This window comes from Hemitrygon akajei, unplaced genomic scaffold (genome assembly GCF_048418815.1).
Source record: "Hemitrygon akajei unplaced genomic scaffold, sHemAka1.3 Scf000034, whole genome shotgun sequence".
Taxonomy (NCBI): Eukaryota; Metazoa; Chordata; class Chondrichthyes; order Myliobatiformes; family Dasyatidae; genus Hemitrygon; species Hemitrygon akajei.
Window position 1 is genome coordinate 631,318 of NW_027331920.1, and position 21,552 is coordinate 652,869.

Here is a 21,552-nt window from a genome sequence, read left to right on the forward strand (position 1 = left end):
CAAGAACCTTGAACGATTAGAGCGAACATTTATAATGATGTTTCCAGGAGATGAGGACCTGAGTTGGAGAGAAAGATTCAAAGGGTTTTGTCGCACCGAAGCTGAGGCTTTTCCCCCTCAGGTTGGGTGAGGCCTGAATAAGAGGTCATAAGTTCCGGGTAAAAGGAAAAAGGTTTAAGGGTAAAACATGAAGGAACTTCTTTACTCAGAGGACAGTGTGAGTGTGGAAGGAGACGCCAGTGGAAGTGGAGAAACGAGGTTCCATTGAGCCACTTGGACTGGTACATGGACGGGAGGGATGGTCCTGGTGCCGGCCGAAGGGGCCGTCGGGAAACAGACTATCACACTCTGGAGGAGACGATTGGTATGTTGATGTGTGAGGAGTTTGATACCTCTACATCGAATCCCTAAGAATCTTCTCCAAAAACGTGTCTACCCCTAACGTGACTCTATATTTTCCAGGATTATCCATCCCCGTTTTAAATAACAGAATAAGATCGATCAGCGCTTTTCTGAGATCTTACTCGTGTTACAGAGAACACAAATATTTTGGTCAAGTCACCAGTGATGTCATTTCCCGCCTCTCTCAATACTCTGCAGTATATCCTACCAGGCTCTGAGTAAATAATCCACCTTACTGCTCGATAAGAGACTAAATACTACCTCCTTTGTGGTCCTGTACTGAGACAAATTTAAAAAGCATTGTGATTAAGTATACGATAAGAAAGGTTTAGTTAAAGACTCCTGCAGCAGGGAAAATAAACTTTCAGCACCTGTGCCCATGTGACTATTCAAGCTGACTCATGCCCAGAGGAAATGGCTCACACGCAGGCAGATCGGATAATTTTGGTGGGCACCAGTGCAGCCTGGAAGGGCCACTCTCAATGCTGAAACTGCAGGGTTTTATCCAAACCTTCGACATTATTCCTCTCAGGAGATTGTGCCTGACCTGGTATGTTTCTTAAACTGTTGCATTCTATACAAAGTATATTTTGTGCAGGAGATTCACCAGGAGTGTGGAGGATCGTAGTTCATAACTCCCAGAGTGCCTGCTGCCAGCTGGTGGCGCAATTTTCTCTGCATCGGCGGAGGCTGAGGGAGGTCTGACAAACATCGCCGGAACAGACACTCGGAGGTGTGGACGGAGAGCCACGCCCGTCCCTGTAGATGCCGCGGCCGGCGACCACCGACAGCAGCATCGCTGAACTCCGCGGTAGCGATAGAGCAGACGAGGAGGGTCTGAGTTTGGGGCACATTTCCACCAGGCCTATCGTAGTTCAGACCCTTCACTGTCCCCTGCTGTCACTGGCAGAGGAACCTGTCGGTCAAATGAGATGATTAGTTAATGTGAATTTCAGTCATGGAGAGAGGTGGGAATGTGAAAACAGCAAGTATGTTGCCTCAGGAAAATAGAGGCGGATCAGTTCAACAGGTTAAAGTACAGTTGGGTGTGTCTTATGCAGAGACCTTGCAAAAAGTTAAACCTGACTCTGACTGCTAAACTTAATAAAGTGTTCCGAGTCAGAGGATAGACTCTGAACTGGTGGATACAATGGAGTTTGTGATGTTAATAATGGATGTGGTGAATTGTACTGATCAGACATCTCGTCCTACTGGCAAAAACATAAAATGATTGTGAAAGCTGCAGAAAGGTATCTCGGTGTAACCGGTGTTATGTTGGAAGCTGTAAATGAAGATCTGATGGGTGGAGTATCTGCATCCTAGTCTATCCCAGCCTGATTTTCCATCGTCAACACATTAAGAAGTCTGCTTCCGATTTGTCAGAATCCCCCGATGTTTTGAGTATTCAGGAAAAGAGATTATCTTCACATTTAAGTTTTTCTGTGCAGGATTATATTGTCGTTTGGCGTGATTGGTCATTTGATAGAGAGGTAGTGCTGTCAGTTTTATAAGAAAGGAGGGAGGGTGTAGAGTTGTGAATGTGAATAAACCATATGTGGGATTTGCTGTAGAAATATTTGATTCGGCAGGTAGTTGTATTAAACTGAATATGGTTTACAACGCTTGTGGAAAACTTTCTACTGAGTTCTGAGAAAGTATATTTTGTTCTCGCTCACGAAGTGTTGTATGCTGCTGAGATTTTAATGCAGTTCGCTGAGGGTTTGTTTGCGGAATGGTGGTAATGGTTTGATTAAAGAACAGTTCTTCAACTTGTGTGACTGAATGGGCACGAGATTTAATATTCACAGTAGTTCTATAACCGCTGCAGAATGTTGACGAAGATGTCTATTTTTACAATGTAAGGTTATGTCACATTATTCAGCAAACTGAGATGGAAGTGATTCCCAGGACAAACAGAATTAATAGGAGAAAGGCTGTATCACTGTGGACTGAGGAGTGTGCAGAGGCGATTAGGGAGTGGGACAAGGCGTTTAGGAAAGTGAAGAAGTATCAGTGTCCCAGTAACCTTATTAAGTATAAAAGGGCAGAAGCCGTGGTGAGGAAAGTGGTGAAGATTGCGAAAAAGATTTTCTGGGGACATACTGTGACAATATTGCAGGGGATTGGTTGGTCAGACGTCACCAGGACAGGATGATACATGTTATTGTTTGGTCAGATAAATGGGGATGCAGGCATATTTCGGGGTTTGCCAGTGAATCTAGTGGTGCGGACGGGTTTGGCGGAGCATCCAGCTTTGCGGATGTGCTCAGCTTCAGGGGTATGTCAGCGAATGTGTGAGTGCACAAGGATTTCGTGGTGTCGGATGCTTTGGGGTGGACACTGATTTGAAGGTTCAGTTAGGGTTTTCCGGAGAGCACAGATTTGTGAATGCAGACTGATTTGCACAAAGTTGGGTGTGTTGGCGGATTTGGGGGTGAACACTAACCTGGGTGAGCCGGGGCATCTGGAGGTGTGTCGGATTTCAAGGTTTCTCCGTTTATCCATACTTTAATAAAAATGCAATGTCAACTTTGACCTTTGTTCTTCCTATGTTTTAAATGGAGACAACCTTTTTTGTGAACTGTTTGAAATGATTCTTGCTCTGCACAATCTAATGTGCATATAGTGGTGCCTCATGATTTGGCGCTGCAACAAGTCTTAAAGTTATTTCATTTGTACATACACTACTAATAAATGCAATTTGAATTATGCCTTCTGTTCTTGTCTTTTTTTAAATTGTTCAGGCAGCCATTTTGTGAAGTATTGGAACTGTGCAGTTTGGGGAGACAGATGAGAAGGGACTAAACCAAGGGGGATAAAGTGAATTGGAGATGGACACGTGCATAGTCCGGCAGAGTCCGGCAGAGACAGTCAGTCTATCCACACACAGAGACACAAAGGTTTTTTGGAGCCGGCTGGATTCGAACTCGTAAACCTTCGCTCCGAATAGTGTTCGTGATTCAATACAATTTCACGAGCTACAATGCCATAATTTACTTCAATATTTTGTGTCTCATAAATGGTTACTTTGAAGTGCATATTTACACTGGAAGCCCATTTAATTGCTAAGATAACTCGGACGGTTCAGTCACCTGCTTTGGGACAAATTAGTTCCCAATAGTTCACATTAATTGAATAGTTTAATCGCCATCCGTCACCGCGGGAATTTCACTTGTCTGATGTAATCGAGTTGTAAATAATTTTAAAATCTTTATTTTTAAATCTGTTGAAATCTGTCCCTGTGGAGTGACTGAATTGTATTAAAAACCCGAGGCATGTGCTGCCTCAGCATTTCATTCCGAGAGATCGCGTGTAACACAGGGGGGCAAATCACTGGACAGAGAAAATGTCTGCATTGTTGGATATGTACATGAGTGTGGAGAAAATATTGTACGTGTTCATTGCCGTTGTTGGAGTTCCCGGTGAGTGAGCAGAGGGATTCATGTTTGGAATTTCTGATTGTTACCGGTGTGAACCTATTCATGATCATTTTACAATCTTCCAACTTGAAGATCATTGCACAAATATCCGTCAGAGATATCGATCCTGTCAAATCGACTTTCCGATTTTTCATATTCAATGACAAAGGGAACTAAACCTCTGTCTCTCCTCTAACTCACGGGATCGACTCAAACGCTGTTCTTGCCTTTAATGATACCTTGTCCAGATTTGTCCCAGTGCTGAGGACAGGTAGCTCTCCGAGAAGGTGTGACTGAGGGGGCGGGGTGGAGGTGTTCATTGTCAGGTTCACTGTTTCTGAGTTATTGATCAAAGAGACCCCCTGGTGCTGTGTTTCGGTCTCCCTGTGGAGTCTGTCACAATCGTATCCCGCTGCCTTTTGGTCAATAGTTTGGTCTGATCACCCGATCTATTGTCCAGGGATCTGCTCACGTGTGTTATCGAATTGAACTGCGGTGTAGAATTAATCCGTTAACTGAGTCACTCAGTCTCTGTTTGCTAATACTGTTTCCAGTATTTCAGTGTGTTTCTCCCCTCTGTATCTCATCTTGTAAACATCAGATGCTGATTTTCCAGAGTCCTGGTCAGTCACGGTTAAGTCAGTGAAACCGGCCCCATCAGCGACTGGAATCGGGATCAGCAGGGATCGTTGTTACTCATTCAGCTCGTTTATATCGCCGACGATTGCCCACACATTGCTTTATCTCCACACTGAGGAAAACATTTCAAAGATAGTGTGACCCGTCTGGTGCTAGATTAGCATCCGTTCACAGACATCTTTAGCTGCAACTCGATCCGGTGTTAATTCCCGGAGAATGTGTCAAGTAATGCTCAGTGTCTGTTTCTCTCCCTCTCTCTCTCTAGTGAATGTAGTGGCGATTGTGATCCTGTCTCGCGGAAAGTGCGGCCTCTCTACCTGCACCACTCGCTACCTGGTGGCCATGGCAGCGGCGGATCTACTGACCATTGTCACCAGCGTCATTTTGTGTGAAATCAGAATCTATTACTTCCCGTGGAGTTTTCTGAGCATCACCCCTGTGTGCAGTGTTGTCGATGTACTGAGGTTCACAGCCACAAACTGTTCTGTCTGGTTCACCGTCGCTTTCACCTTTGACCGGTTTGTCGCCATTTGCTGGCAAAAGCTGAAAACAAAATATTGCACCTGGAAAACTGCGGCTGTGGTTCTAACAACAACCGGCGTACTGTTCTGTCTGAAAAACATTCCCCGATACTTTTCACTGGAACCCTGGATGATCATCAACAATGTACCGTGGCTCTGTATTACCAAGGACAATGTTTTCACTGACCCCGGGTGGGTAGGATATGACTGGTTCGATACGGTTTTAACTCCGTTGCTCCCTTTCGCTGTGATCCTGCTGTTCAACGCTCTGACAGTCAGGCACATTTTAGTGGCCAGTCGGGTCCGTAAGGGGCTGAAGGGTCAGAGCAAAGGGGAGAACCGCAGTGACCCGGAGATGGAGAGCAGGAGGAGGTCTGTGGTTTTACTCTTCACCCTCTCCGGCAGCTTCATCCTCCTGTGGATGACATACGTTGTAAATGTCATATATTATCAGGTCTCAGGAAAAGGATTCGATTTCAATGATTCTGAAAGGATCTTTCACTACGTCGGGTTTTTCCTGATGTATTTCAGCTGCTGCACGAACACATTTATTTACGCGGTGACTCAGTTGAAATTCAGGGAGCAGGTGATCAGCGCGGTGAAATATCCCGTCACTTCGATGCTTCAGTTGATTAATGGCGCCGCATCCTGAGTAGTCGCCAAAGGCGGCGGCAGAGTCTCCAGTCCGGGCTCCAGCTCCTCAGATTCACCGCCTGATCTCCCAGGTGTTATTCCCGGGCGGATTGTCCCATCGACCGGCAGTCCGGAACGTTAAGCTAGTGTGTGTGTGGGGAGGGGCAAAGCACCGTCAGAGCCTCATTCTTCCCCCAAGAAGCCAGACAAGGAACTACTCCGGAATGCCGCCCACACATTCGTCTGCGGATATGTCCATCTATTCCCATTCCGCTCACCAACCTCACTGTCAGACATTCCCACAAGACGGCGCGGGTCGAGTCAGATGCTCATTTACTAACCCAATGCGAATCACACCAGTCTCCGCCATCTCGTTTAATGATTGGCAAAATCAAGACACTCCAACTTGAAGGCGCATTCCCTTTATCAACTGGACTGGACAATGATGTAGAGAACTTGGAAATAAAATCCTCGCTGCTTCTGTATTCTAGTGAAAGCTAAATTAGCCCCAACAAATCCTTGTAATGAAACACAATACTGCTAATTATTTAAAGTCACACCCATGACTTAAGAAAGCGGTTAAATGAAATCAATCAAGCCCACCAAAATTGCAATGAAGTCTGTATGATTTATTTCCTGATATGCTACACCCTGAAATAGCATTCCGTTTCTTAATGGAAAAACCTACACGATCCAGAAACATGTTTTGAAACAGGACAAAAGGAATAATTAAGCTTAGTAAGTCATGGCGATATAATTCCTTCCCTTCTTGTTTCTCCCATAAACCCTGCACTTGTATGTTCCCAGACCAGTTCATCTCAATATAATTCCGTCCGTTCTTGTTTAACCCCTTTCTCCCCATACACCCAACACGTTTATGTATTCTGTAAAGGTATACCCATTTTCCCATCAGTCTTTCCATCAGCTCCTAATTCTCAACATACATAACTCTGAACTTCTGATTTGTTAAGTGAAAGGTCTTCATCCACAGTTCAATTTTTGTAACTTACAGTCAACCCACTCATTCCTCTCAATACCTCTGTCTTCAGGGACCTATAAGAAGGAAATATATAAACAAGTACTTGAATATGAATTAATGCCTGGTGAGTTTCCAACAGTAAATCTGACCGACTGCTAGAATAACGTGTTTAAGTCATCAAAACGTAAAAGTAATCTGAACAATTATAACGTTACGTGGGAAGAAATTTCTCCACCAACCTTGAGCCTAAAATGATGGCAACCAATTCTGCGGTATGTACTGATAAATGGTTGCAAAGTAATTTTTCTATCATTGTCTATACTTCAGGCACAAAAATGGGCTACTCCAATATTCCCAGTTAAATTATCTTCCGTTCCATCTGTAAAAATGTTAAAAACTGGACATGATTAGGGTAACGCTTAGGGCTATCGGCTTGTATTTGTCTCGGGGAAAATCCGTCCACCCACCAAACCGTGTCTCCCGTTTGCGTGGATGCTGTGTAATGCACACTGGTACAAACGCTCACAATCAATATCAGACAGCACACTGTACGTTTTACAGATTACTCTTTATAAATCTTACTGAAACTAAGTAATTAATAGCGATACAATATAAAAAGAAAGAAAAGGGCCCCAAAACTTTTCTTAGAGTTCAATCAGTTCTTGCACAACCATTGGAGCTCAGTTATCGAAGCCTTCTGTCCACCATTCGATCTTCTCCGACCTCCTCGACCCGCCGCCTGGGACAAACCTGGGACCAAAGTGTCCAACACGTCCTTCCTCTTCGGTTCTCCTCCCGAAAAACCCGCGCACTGACTCCAGGCTCCCAAACATACAGATAGAACAACATCGCTTCCAGTGGTTAGTTCCTCCGTTATCAATAAGTATAACCCAAACATTTCAACTAAACAGAGCATTACCAAATCAGTTACCTACAAAGAAGCCTTTTCATTATAACGCTACAGAGAAACCATTTTATATATGTAGTTAACAGTTAACATTACAGTTAATAATCTGAGAACCGCGCAGACTCCCCCCTCCGGCAATAGTTGGGAGAACTTCACCTTTTTGTCAAATCTCCTCTTATTTCCCCGATTCTGCTCCTCGGCCGCCATCCTAGCCAGCTCATAAACTCTTTGTAGTACTTTCTTCATATCAGACACATACTTCAAGTTGGGCTTCGGCGATAATTTACCTGCATCCGTCCCAAATCAGAGGTCAATGGGCAACCTTGCCTCGCACCCAAATATCAAATAGTCGGGCGAGTAGCCAGTAGCTTCATTTCGGGTACAGTTGTAACAGTGAACCAGATGCCCAATTTGTTGACTCCATCGGCTCTTTTTGTTAATCTCCAGAGTTCCCAACATGTCTAACAGGGTCCGATTAAACCTCTCCGGCCGGGGATCGCCCTGCGGATCACAGGGTGTCGTCTTCGATTTCTCAACCTCCAACATACCCAGTAGCTCGTAGATGAGCTTACTCTCAAAGTCTCGTCCCTGGTCACTATGTATCCGCCGGGGAAGGCCATAATAAACAAAATACTTCTCCCACAGCACTTTCGCCATCGTAGTCGCCCTTTGCTACTTGGTAGGGAACATCTCCCTGAATGGGGTGTCCTCAGTCACTCGGATGTTATAGCGAGTGCTCTTGTAGCAACCGACATCAGACCCGACAGGAGAAAAAAACATCTTCCTGCTTCAACATCTTCTCCAGCAGCCTGCGTTTCCAATCCGGCGGCACAGGAGAGTCCCCAAAGTTAAAGGCCTCAGCGATCAGCTTTCCTCTGTTTCCCAATCCTTCCCCCCGCGTGGGCCTCACAGGGGCGCTAGACATTACCGTCACCGGGAACAAATGCGCCAGCGGCATCCCGCTCTTAAAGGTGATTTCTCTCTCCGTAGTGTTCCTGACCCACACCGCTATCCGCCTGGCATCTACCACCGAGGGCCTCGGCACTTCGGGCCTCACCAGCACCCCAGCCGGAAATCGTGTCTCCCCCTCGAGGTCTTCCGGGGCTTCCACTAAACGGGCCTCGCCATCAGGCACTCCGGGAAATCTGGAGAAGATTTCCCATCACTCTTGCTACTTCCCCGGACCTTATTATCACAGGCTTCGACTGGGTGCACCACACAGTCCCTCGTTTAAATTCAGTCTCCGTCCCGGGTCCCCGAACAGTTCTCACTCGCCCTCTCCTGGCAGGCCCCCATGAGCCTCCGCACCACAGGGGTGTTGGTCCCCACCAGGATTGAAGCACCCACGCCCCGTCTCAACCGGGTCCGGACAAACCAGCACTAACGTCTCCAAAACTTCAGACACTCCCTCATCGGCTTCTGTAAACTCCAGTTTCACTGACAAATACCCGTCATTCGGATAATCTCCAGCACTGACGCCCCAGATCTTCAGAGCACGGAATGGGGTCAATGGCAAATGCTTTAAGTATTGATTGTAAAACGAACTGTATAGTAGTGTGACCTGCGAACCGGTGTCAGTATGGCTTTAGCATGGATTCCCTGTATCCATAGTGACACACTGCAGCGGGGTCCCACTAATCCTTCCGGAATCGGGTCTTCTGCTTTCAGGGGTTCCTTGGTACATTGCTGGGAACGCGTTCCCTTAGAGACACCAGGTCGTTCCCTCACTGGGTCCCCTCCAAGTTTCCCGACACCTCTCCCTTCTTGGACTCGCCCTCCTAGAGGCTTCCGGCCGCACACATTCCCGCCAGAAGCGGCCCTCCTCCCCGCAGTTATAGCACACCCCCTGCCTCTCACAGTCTCTCCGGAAGTGTCCCTCTTTTCCACAGTTATGGAACACGCTATTAGTCGCCCCTTTTCTCGCTGACCTCCCACCACTCGCAGCATCCTGCGCTGTCCGTCCTCTGGGGGGCGAAGCCCGCCCTACCGACCCCTCAGCCTTCAGCTCGGCCACCACCTCCTTTGTCAGTTGCCGGGTGGAGCCCGATCCTCTTCCGTCCCCACCAGGGGCTACAACTGAGGATCTCAACCTGCTGACAGAACCCTCCCGAGGCCTCAACGAGCGCTCATCCCCCCTCACATCTCTGATCAGTTGAACGAACGTCGGAGGAGGACGCGTTTTATAAGACTGCCGGAGACTCCAAGCAATCTTGTCCTCGGCCTGGGTACCCCGAAATATCTGATCCATCCTTAACTGATCCACCTGTTCAGCCCGAATGGCCCCCGGCGCCGCATCCATTAAGCTGTCTCTCTAGCCGATAAAAGGTACGCAGAGAGCTTCTCACCCTCCTCCTGATACATGTTTTGACACTCCCCGAGGAGCTCCCAGTCAACCGAAAAGCACTTTCCAAAGCCTCCATATAGTCCTTCAGAGTGGCCAAAGGCTGGTTAACCTTCACACCTCGCACTATCCCAGCCGCCTCTCCCCGCAAACGTTCAACTAATCTCTGTCGCTTTTCCTCATCCGAGCACTGACACTCCCTCAACAACTGTGACGTTTGCTCAACCCATGTCTCATAATCCTCCTCACCCTCGGGAGGGGGCGTTATCCCCGAGAAAACTCTTAACTTCTGGCGGGGCCCCTCTGCCCTTTTCGATAAGGAGGTAAGTGCAGAGGCCAACTCAGAGCAGAGGCCAACTCAGAGCTCTCGCCTTTCACGGTGGAACGGGAACTGACCAACTTTTGCAAATCTGACAACTCTTTGCCTTCATCCTCCAGCACCGAAAGAATCCGCTCCCTGAGATCTCCTCCCCTCCTCTGCAGGCTACTCTGCTCGCTGAGCTTTGCCCCCTCCCTCCCCGACACTCTGCAGGCGCCATGGCCCCGTCTCCCCGGGGACGCCAATGTCCTCTGGCAAATCCGCCCCTGTTGTGTCCTCACTTGTCTACACTAACACTATATCTGTACCTGCCTCAAAAACAAATTTCCGTGATACAATCACCACCTTGCACAAAGTTTTAACTGTACTCAATCCTCGAAGCAACGCTTCATCCGGTACGCCGGTCTCCACCCCCCTTCAGCACGCACGCATTGCTCTCTGCCACCTTCGCAGCCGCATACCATCGCCGAAAAGCAGCTGCCGCCATCCCAACCGTATTTTATATACGCAGAGGGGTCACCAGCAGCCAGAAATTCAATCCGGGACGAGCACCCCACATGTGTGAGTTGAAGAAAACGGGGATCATCGCTGGGTTCCGAAGCATCGATGCGTTCCCATTAGTAGAGGGCAGGAAGCGGAAAGTGAGCGTACGGATGTTTGTGGACTATAGGACACTGAGCAGGCGCACAGCCCCTGACCAGTATACGGTTCCGAGGGTCGAGGTAAGAGGCCAATAGTAGTGGCCCGAAAGAACGGAAAGGTACGCATGTGTGTGGACTATAGGACCCTGAACCGGCGCACTGTCCCGAGGGTCGAAGACGCGTTGGCCTGTCTGAGTGGAGCGAAGTGGTTTAGTGTGCTGGATTTGAGGCGTGGATATTACCAGATCCCGATGAGTGAGGCCGACAAAGAGAAAAACCCTCTTTTATTTTTTTTTTCAGTTTAAAATGATACCCTAGGGCATATCGGGAGCCCCTGCCACCTTCCAGAGGGTCATGTAGAAGACGGTGGGGGATATGAATTTGCTTGAAGTGTTGGTGTATATGGATGATTTGCTAGTGTTTGGAGACACCTTGGAAGAACACGAAGCGAGGCTACTGAAGGTGCTATGTCGGCTGAGAGAGGAAGGGTTAAAACTCTCCCTGGACAAGTGCCAGTTCTGCAAGACGTCTGTTAGCTATGTTGGACACATAATCTCGCAGGATGGAGTAGCTACATACCTGGCTAAAATAGAAGCGGTGACCACGTGCCAGAGGCTCCGGACGATGAGCGCTCTGTGCTCGCTCTTGGGGTTCTGTGGTTATTATCGGAGATCCGTGAACGGCTACGCCAAAGGGAGTCCCTCTTGAACCAGCTTCTGCGTCGTTACCCTCCCTTGGGGAAGAAAGGAAAATGGGGATGGCAGGTTGAAGAATATCTCAACCCGTTGGAGCCCTTCCGACTGAGGTGTGATGCAAAATGTGAAGAGGCTGTTAAATCGCTGAAAGAGTTACTGACCCAGGCAACAGTGCTGGCTTTTACTTATATCCTGACTGGATGCTACAGGCCCTTCGGTGATTGGCGGCCTTGTCGGTATATGATCTCAGCCTGACGTACCGGCCGGGGAGCAGGAATGTCGATGCGGATGTTTTGTCACGACGGGAGCATGAGGAACAGGAGAAGGACGAGTAGTGGGAGAGCGTTCCTGCCCCTGGGGTGAAAGCCATGTGTCAGTTTGCTATCACCGTGAAGGTCGAGGAAAAGGGGAAGCAGGAACGAGCAGTGAACCAACTGGGGGCTTCTGATGACGACCTACCCCCAGTTTACTGTGACCTGACTACACTGAAGACTGAACAGTGGCCCTAATTCAGTTCGCGGTAAGTGGCTGATGCTCAGCGAGATGACCCGGTCATTGGCCCTGTTTGGTGCGCGGTGGAAAAGAGGGATGTGGCGTGGGCGGAGAAGATTTTGGACATTCGGGGGTGGAGTAGAGCTGTGGATCGCTCAAAGACAGGTTGTACTGGCCCCGAATGAGGGCGGAGGTGGAAGAGTATTGCAAGTCGTGCATTCGCTGCATACGCCGGAAGACGCTGCCTGTGCAGGCTGCTCCGTTGTCACACTTGCAAAGTGAGGGGCCGCTGGACCTGGTGTGTATGGATTTCTCAGCCATGGAACCCGATGCCAGCAATACGGCGAATGTCTTATTCATCAAAGACCACTACACCAGCTATGCTCAGGCGTTTCCTACCAAGGATCAAAGGGCGACTACGGTGGTGAAAATGCTATTTTGTGCATTATGGCCTTCTCCGGCGGATACATAGTGACCAGGGACGAGAGTTTGAGAGTAAGCTCATCTGCGAGCTACTGGGTATGTTGGGGGTTGAGAAATCGAGGGCAACGCCCTGTCATCCGCAGGGCGATCCCCAGCCGGAGACCGAATCGGACGCCGAAGCCCTACTTGAAGTATGTGTCTGATAGGAAGAAAGAACTGCAAAGAGTTTATGAGCTAGGGAGGCGGCCGCCGAGCAGAATCGGGGAAATAAGAGGAGGTATGACAAGAAGGTGAAGTTCTCCCAACTATTGCCGGCAGATCGAGTCCTCATAAGGAATTTGGGACTACCTGGGAAACACAAGCTGGCTGATCGCTGGGCGGGCACGCCCTATGTAGTAGAGAGTCAGATGCCAAATCTACCGGTTTTCCCGGTGAGGCCCAAGGATGGGAGGGGGCCCGACAAGATCAAGATTCTCCATTTGAATCACCAGATGCCCCAGGACGGGATGTACAGGCAGAGCGGGAGCCCTAGGTGCCGGATGCACCTATACCAGGACTCTGCGGGAGAGTCGTGCCTGGGCCCATACCCTGGGAGGGATATTGACTGGGAGGATGCTGACTCGGACGATTGGCACATGCTGCCGTTCGCTGACGCTCCCGTGATGGAGGGGGAGGATCCTGGCCCTTCCCCAACTGGGTTAGACGGGGTAAGGGGGGCCAGTAATGGGCAGTCGGGGGTACCACAGGGCGTTGGAATAAAGGATGTGGGGCCCAAGCAAGAGATAGAGAGTTCCGAGATGCAGAGGGGTTTGGGTGACCGCTCGCGGGAGGGTTCGCCTCGTAGCTCCCATCAGTCTCCCGTATTGTCGGAGGGGGAGGAGTTAGAGGAGGGAGTGCGCAGGCCTCAGAGAAGTAGGCACCCCCCAGACAGGTTGGCCTATGTGGCACCTGGGGAACAGGGTGTGATATCCACTGTTTTGCGGAGTTATGTCATTGCTTTCTGCACTTCGATTGGACTGTGTGTTCTGCAGGAGGGGTTGGCGAATTATCTGAACGTCAAGAGGGCATGACTTAATTCAGTGGGGGGAGAATGCAGGCTTCTCAGATTATTAACTGTAATGTTAACTGTTAACTGCTTAAATAAAATGGCTTCTCTGTAACGTTATAATGAAATGGCGTCTTTGTGGGTAACTGATTTGGTAATGCTCTGTTTAGTTGGAATGTTTGGGTTATAATTGTTGATAACGGAGGAACTAACCACTGGAAGTGATGTTGTTCTATCTGTGTGTGGGAACCTGGAGTCAGTGCGCGGGTTTTTAGGGAGGAGAACCGAAGAGGAAGGACGTGCTGGACCCTTTGGTCCGAGGTTGGTCCCAGGGGGCGGGTCGAGGAGGTCGGAGAAGATCGAATGGTGGACAGAAGGCTTCGATAATTGAGCTCCAATGGTTGTGCACGAACTCATTGAACACTAAAAACGTTTTAGCGCCCTTTTCTTTCTTTTTATATTCTATCGCTATGAATTATCTAGTTCCAGTAAGATTTATAAAGTGTACTCTGTAAACTTGCATTGGGTGCTGTCTGATATTGTACGTGTGAGTTTGTACCAGTGTGCATTACACAGCAACTACACAAACGGGAGACACGGTTTGGCGGGAGGACGGATTTTCCCCCGGACAAATACAAGCCGATAGCCCTAAGCGTTACACTAATCATTTCAAGTTTTTAACATTTTTACAGATGGAACGAAAAATAATTTAACTGGGAATGTTGGAGTAGCCCATTTTTGTGCCTGAAGTATAGACAATGACAGAGAAATTACTTTGCAACCATTTATCAGTATATACAGTAGAATTGGTTGCCATCATTTTAAACTGAATGTTGGTGGAGATATTTCTTCACACGTAACGTTATAATTGTTCAGATTACTTTTATGTTTTGATGACACTTAAACAGGTTATTACAGCAGTCGGTCAGATTTACTGTTGGAAACTCACCAAGAATTAATTCATATTCAAGTACTTGTTTATATATTTCCTTCTTATAGGTCCCAGAAGGAGGTATTGAGGGGAATGAGTGGGTTGACTGTAAGTTACAAAAATTGAACTGTGGATAAAGACCCTTCACTTAACAAATCAGAAGTTCAGAGTTATGTATGTTGAGAATTAGGAGCTTATGGAAAGGCTGATGGGAAAATGGGTACACCTTTACAGAATACATAAATGTGTTGGGTGTATGGGGAGAAAGGGGTAAAACAAGAACGGACGGAATTGTATTGACATGAACTGGAATGGGAACATGAAAGTGCTGGGTTTATGGGAGAAACAAGGAGGGAAGGAATTATATCCCCATGACTTACTCTGCTTAATGATTCCTCATGCCATATTGAACATCAAGCTTCTGAATCGTGTAGGTTTTTTTCATTGCTATTTCAGGGTGAAGCATATCAGGAAAGAAATCATGCAGGCTTCATTGAAAATTTCGGGGGCTTGATTGATTTCATTTAACCGCTTTCTTAAGTCATGGTGTGACTTTAATGTAATTTGCAGTACTGTGTTTCATTACGTATAATCGATAGGATTTGTTGGGGGTAATTTACTTTTCATTAGAAAACAGAAGCAGTGAGGATTTTATTTCCCAATTCTCTACACCACAGTCCAGTCCAGTTGATAACGGGAATGCGCCTTTAAGATGGAGTGTCTTAATGTAGCCAATCATTAAACGAGATGGCGGGGACTGGTGTGATTCACATTGAGTTAGTAAATGAGCATCAGACTCGACCTGCGCTGTCTTGTGGGAATGACTGACAGTGAAGTTGGTGAGCGGAATGGGAATAGATGGACATATCCGCAGAGGAATGCGCGTGCGGCATTCCGGAGTAGTTCTTTGTCTGGGATCTGGCGGAATGAATGATGTTCTGACTCTCTTGGACGCTGCTTTGCCCCTCCCCACACACACTGAGGAGCTGGAGCACGGACTGGAGACTCTCCGCCGCCTCTGGTGACTACTCAGGATGCGGCGCCGTTAATCAACCGAAGCATTGAAGTGACGGGATATTTCACCGCGCTGATCAGCTGCTCCCTGAATTTTGACTGAGTCACCATGTAAATAAATGTGTTCGTGCAGCAGCTGCAATTGATCAGGAAATACCCGACGTAGTGAAAGATCAATTCAGAATCATTGAATTTGAATCCTTTTCCTGAGACCTGATAATATATGAAATTTACAACCGCCGTCATCCAAAGGAGGATGAAGCTGCCGGAGAGCGTGAAGAGTAAAACCACAGACCTCCTCCTGCTCTCCATCTCCGGGTCACTGCGGTTCTCCCCCTTGCTCTGACCCTTCAGCCCTTTACGGACCCGACTGGCCACTAAAATATGCCTGACTGTCAGAGCGTTGAGCAGCAGGATCCCAGCGAAAGGGAGGAACGGAGTTAAAACCGTATCGAGCCAGTCATATACTACCCACCCGGGGTCAGTGGAATAATGGTTCTTGGGAATACAGAACCACGGTACATTGTCGATTATCATCTGGGGTTCCCATATGAAGAATCGGGGAGCGTTTCTCAGACAGGACAGTACGCCGGTTGTTGTCAGAACCACAGCGGAAGTTTTCCCGGTGCAATATTTTGTTTTCAGTTTCTGGCAGCAAATGGCGACAAACCGGTCAAAGGTGAAAGTGACGGTGAAACAAACGGAACAGTGTGTGGCTGTGAAGCTCAGTACATCGATAACACTGCACACAGGAGTGATGTCCAGAAAACTCCGCGGGAAGTAATACACTCTGATTCGATTTAAAATGACGCTGGAGACAATGGTCAGTAGATCCGCCGCTGCCATGGCCACCAGGTACCGAGTGGTGCAGGTAGAGAGGCCGCACTTTCCCCGGGACAGAATCACAATCGCCACAACATTCACTGGAGAGAGGGAACAGACACTGGGCATTACAGAAAACATTCTCTGGGAACTAACATGGGATCGGGCTTTAGCTAAAACTCGGGAGTACTAGAGTCTGTAAATGGCTGCTAATCTAACACCAGAAGTGGGTCACACTGTCTCTGACCTGTCTTCTTCAGTGTGGAGATAAGACGATGTGTGGGGAATCGTTGGCGATAAAAGCGATCTGCATGAACAACACCGATCGGTGCTGATCCCCATTCCAGTCGCTGATGGGGCCGGTTTCACTGAATTAACTGTGACTGACCAGGACTCTGGAAAATCAGCATCTGATGAGGCCGAGAAGGGATACAGAGAGGAGCAACACACACAAAACTGGAGGAACTCAGCAGGTCAGGCAGCATCCATGGAATTGAATCGCCTTTCGTTTCTGGTCGAGACCCTCCTTCAGGACGAAGCTCTGCCCCGATTTATGACGGGTTTCAGAGGGAAAGAAGGAACCACTTAGTGACCTGTAGCTGAGTTGCTCCGTTAATGAACTAATTCTGCAGCGCAGTTTAATTTGATAACACACGGCCCCAGATCCGTGAACACTGGTTCAGGTGATTAGCCCCAATAACTGACCAACAGACAGTGGGGTCCGACAGGGACAGGCTCCACAGGGAGACGTGAAGCACAGGACTAGGGTTTCCCTCTGGTCAACAAATTAGGAGAAGTGTGCTTCAGAACGCAAACATCTCCCAGTCACAACTTCTCGGAGAGATCCCTGGCCCCAGCACTGGGACATCTCTGGACGAGTTGTCATTCAAGGCAAGAACAGCGTTCTATTCGATCCCGTGAGTTAGAGGAGAAACATAGACTTAGTTCCACTTGTTAATAAATACGAAATTTCAGAATGTGGCATTGACAGGATCGATATCTCTGCAGGATATTTGTGTAAGGATGATCAGTTCGTAAGCTTGTAATATTATCTTAAACAGTTTCACACCGGTTAACACACCGAAATAACGAACAAGAAATGTTCTGCTCACTCACCAGGAACTCCAATGACGGCAATGAACATGTACAATATTTTCTCCACACTGAAATACCTATCCAACATTGCAGACATTTTCTCTGTCCAATGATTTGTCTCTTTGTGCGACAGGCGATCTCTCGGAATGAAACATTAAGGCAGCACATGACTAGGGTTTTTAACGCCATTTAGTAATTCCACAGGGACAGATTTCAACAGATTTCAAAAATAAAGTATTTTAAATTATTTATAACCCAATTACGTCAGACAGGTGCGATGACAGATTGTGATTAAATTAATGAATAATATTTCAATCATTTGTGGGAGTTAGTTTATTGTAATAAATGCGACTGGACCGTCCCAGGTGTCTTATCAATTCAATGTGATTCCACTGTAAATATCTACTTCAATGGAACCATTTGTCTGACACAGAATATTGAAGTAAATTATGTCATTGTATTTTGTTAAATTGTACTGAATCACCTACTGCTACCATTCTCCTCAAGAGTATAAACTCTTGATGCAGTTTGTGCTTGTAGGACTCTACTGAGAGGACTTCGAAGAAAATGTCTGTTTGTGTTGATGAATAAACACAATTTCTGACATACTAAATCCTCCAATTGCTTCAGTGACTTAGTCACACGCAGATCATTTGGATGCTCATCTAGGACCCGTCCCTCACCCGAACATGCCATGAAATTGAGCAGTCTAGTGCGGGGGTATGTTTTAATCATGTCACTCCGTATTTGTCAAAGAACTGTAGAGGCGGATAAGAAAGTGCAGGTTTGAGTGTGTGTGTGTGTGTGTGTGTGTGTGTGTGTGTGTGTGTGTGTGTGTGTGTGTGTGTGTGTGTGTGTGTGTGTGTGTGTGTGTGTGTGTGTGTGTGTTTCTGTGTCTGTGTCTCTGCTTGTCCCTGCCTGACTATACACGTGCCCGTACACCTCCAATTCAGTTTATCCTCCTTGGTTCAGCCCCTTCCCATCTGTCTCCGCAATGCAGATGTTCTCGAATTCTCATTTTAAACGCTTCACAAAATGGCTGCTGAACCATAACAAAGCTAGAACAAAATTCAAATTTGTTATTAATGTATGTGGAAATAAAACAACCTTGAGACTCGTCACAGCTCCATTTCAGCAGACACCCCCACATGCACATTAGATTATCCCGGAGCAAGAATCAGCTGAAACAGTTCACAAAATAGCTGTCTCCATTTTTAAAAAAACACCAGGAACAGAGGTAAAAGTTCATATTGAACTGATCATTATTGCATGAAAACGGAACAACCCTGAGTTCTGACACACCTCCAAATCCACCGGCTCCCCCAAGCCAGTGCTCACCCGCGAATCCGCCAACACCACCAACTCTGTGCAAATCAGTGTGAACCCACAAATCTGTGCTCACTGGCAAAACTTCATTCAACCCTCAAATCAGCGTGCACCCCAAAAGCAACCTACACCCGCAAAATCCAGTGCAATTACACATTTTGTGACATACCCCTAAATCTGTGCACATCCGGAAAGCAACATTCGCCGCCAAATCCGTATGCACTCCCAGATTCACCGACAGGTCTCGAAATGTGCGCACATCCGCAAATCCGTGCGCACCCCAAATCCGTGCGCACACCTACACATTACACTCTCACCGAGCAGGATTCACTTCAACTACTTTACAAAATAGCTGCGTCCACCTTAAAAATAACAAGAACAAAGTTTAAATTCAAACACACGCCCAAATGCATATACGTCGTATAATCATTGACATCCCCCTAAATCTGCGTACCTCACGAAACCCATCTTTATCCCCTCATCAGTGGGTGTCCCAAATCCACCGACCTCCATATTCCCTGACAAACCAAGATGTCGGCTCACATTCTCCACTCCCTGTGCACACCCATATTCACCAAAACTCTCCTAAGTCAGAGCAATCCTCAAATCTGTGTGCACCCCCAAATCCGTGCCCACGCCGAACCCGCAAACACCCCCAAATCAACCGACATACCCAGATCCGTGCGCACCCCCAAATCTGTGCCAACGCCGAACCCGCAGACACCGCCAATTCCACCGACATACCCAGAACTGTGCGCACCCTCAAAGCCGCATGCAAACCACAAACTGTGTTCGTTCCCAATCTGTGTGCATCCTCAAATCCGCCGACACACCCAATTCTGTGCGGTGCCTCAGATAGATCTGCACACCCTGTGCACCCTCACATGGCAAAACTGTGGGCACCCCGAAATTCACTGACACTCCGAAATCTGTGTGCACACCCGTATTCGCCAACATGCCCTGAAGCGTCCGGACATCCGCAAATCAATGTACAGCCCTATTTCCATGTGTACCCCCAAACCCGCTGACATCGCCACAGACACATTAGATTTTCCGAGAGCAAAACTCATTTCAGTTCGTGAAATAATTGCCACCTTCTTAAAAATTCCAAAGTTCATATTGTGTTCATTATTAATATATCTTTGTGTGTCTGCATTTCTGAGTGTTTATACGAGTTCCCGTGTGTGTCTTTGTGTCAGAGAGTAGCCAGCAGACAACACTAGCGCTTTGTCGTGACGGCTTTGCTACTGAGAACACTTGGCGAGGACAACAGAGGGATGTGTGTACACTGGTTCGGGGAACTATATAGTATTGCATTGTTTGTAAGGGATACAGCGATATCATGGGCTTAATTCTGAGGAGGTTGAACAGGGAATGAAAGAGTGAACCTTTGAGGAGCGTTTGATGGTTCTGGGAGAAAAATGAGGGAGAAATCAGTTTGAAAGCTGTCGAATATTGAATGCACACGGAACAGGACACAGCGGAGACCTGGGGAGGCAGGAGTGATTCGGCGGCTGATCTTGCTTTACGGATATGCTAAGATTTAAGGGTTTGGAAGCGATTGGGTGGGTGCACAGGGATTTTGAAGTGTCCGTTGCTTTCGGACTGCACACTCATTTAAGGGTTGAATGCGCGTTTGCCAGTGAGCACAGATTTGTTGGCTCACACTGATTTGCACAGAGTTGAGTGTGTCGGCGGATTCGGGGGTGCACACTGACTTGTGGGAACCGTTGGATTTTGAGGAGTATCGAATCTCAAAGTTGTTCCGTTTATACAGACTTCAATAATAAATGCAATACGAACTTTGACTTCTGTTCTTGCTTTTGTTAAATGCAGTCAGCCGATTTGTGAACTATTTGAAATTATTCTTGCTCTGTGCATGTGGGGGTGTCTGCTGATCTGGACAGGTGACGAGTCTCAAGGCTGTTTCATTTGTCCATAAAAGAATAATAAATGAAATTTAAATTTTGCCCTCTGTTCTTGATTATTGGGCCGAATGGCCTACTTCTGCTCCTAAATCTTTTGGTCTTATGGACTCATAACAGATTCCTGAGGCACAGCTCTGGTCACCGGCGTCCATGCAGAATATGACCCGTCTACAACCACTCTTTGCTTACTGTGGGCAAGCCAGTTCTGGAAAACAAAGAAATGTGGATCCCATGCCTCCTTACTTTCTCAATAAGCCTTGCATGGGATACCTTATCAAATCCCTGGGGAGATTAAATTAGGGGCATGAACCAAGGGGGATAAACTGAAATGGAGACGGACAAGTGTATAGTCATCCAAGGTCAGGCAGAGACAATGGGTCTACACACACACACACACACACACACACACACACACACACACACACACACACACACACACACACACACACACACACACACACACACACACACACACACACACACAGACTTTCTTCGGCTCTCAGCTGTGTTCTTTGACACATACAGTGCGCTATGATTAAAGCATGCTTCCCCACACTAGACTGGTGAGTTTGATTGCGATTTGTCAGGGTTAGGGGCGGGTCCTGGATGAGCCCCCAAACGTTCTGAGTATCACTGAGTCACTGAAGTCGTTGAGCGTTTCATGGATAGGAAAGTGTTTATTCATCACCAAAAACAGACATTATTTTGGAGACCCCCTCGGTAGAGTCCCCTAAACATAAGCTTCATCAAGAGTTTATGCCCTTGAGGAGATTGGTAAGAGTCCGTGATTCAAAACAGTTTCACAAGCTACTATGCCATAATTTACTAGCATAATCCTGTGCCTGAGTATTTCATACAGTTCCGGTCATCCCACTATAGGAAGGATGCTGATATTTTAGAGAGGGTACAGAGGACATTTACCAGGACGCTGCCTGGTTTAGAGGGCATGTGCTATCATTAAAGTCTGGATAAAGTTGTGT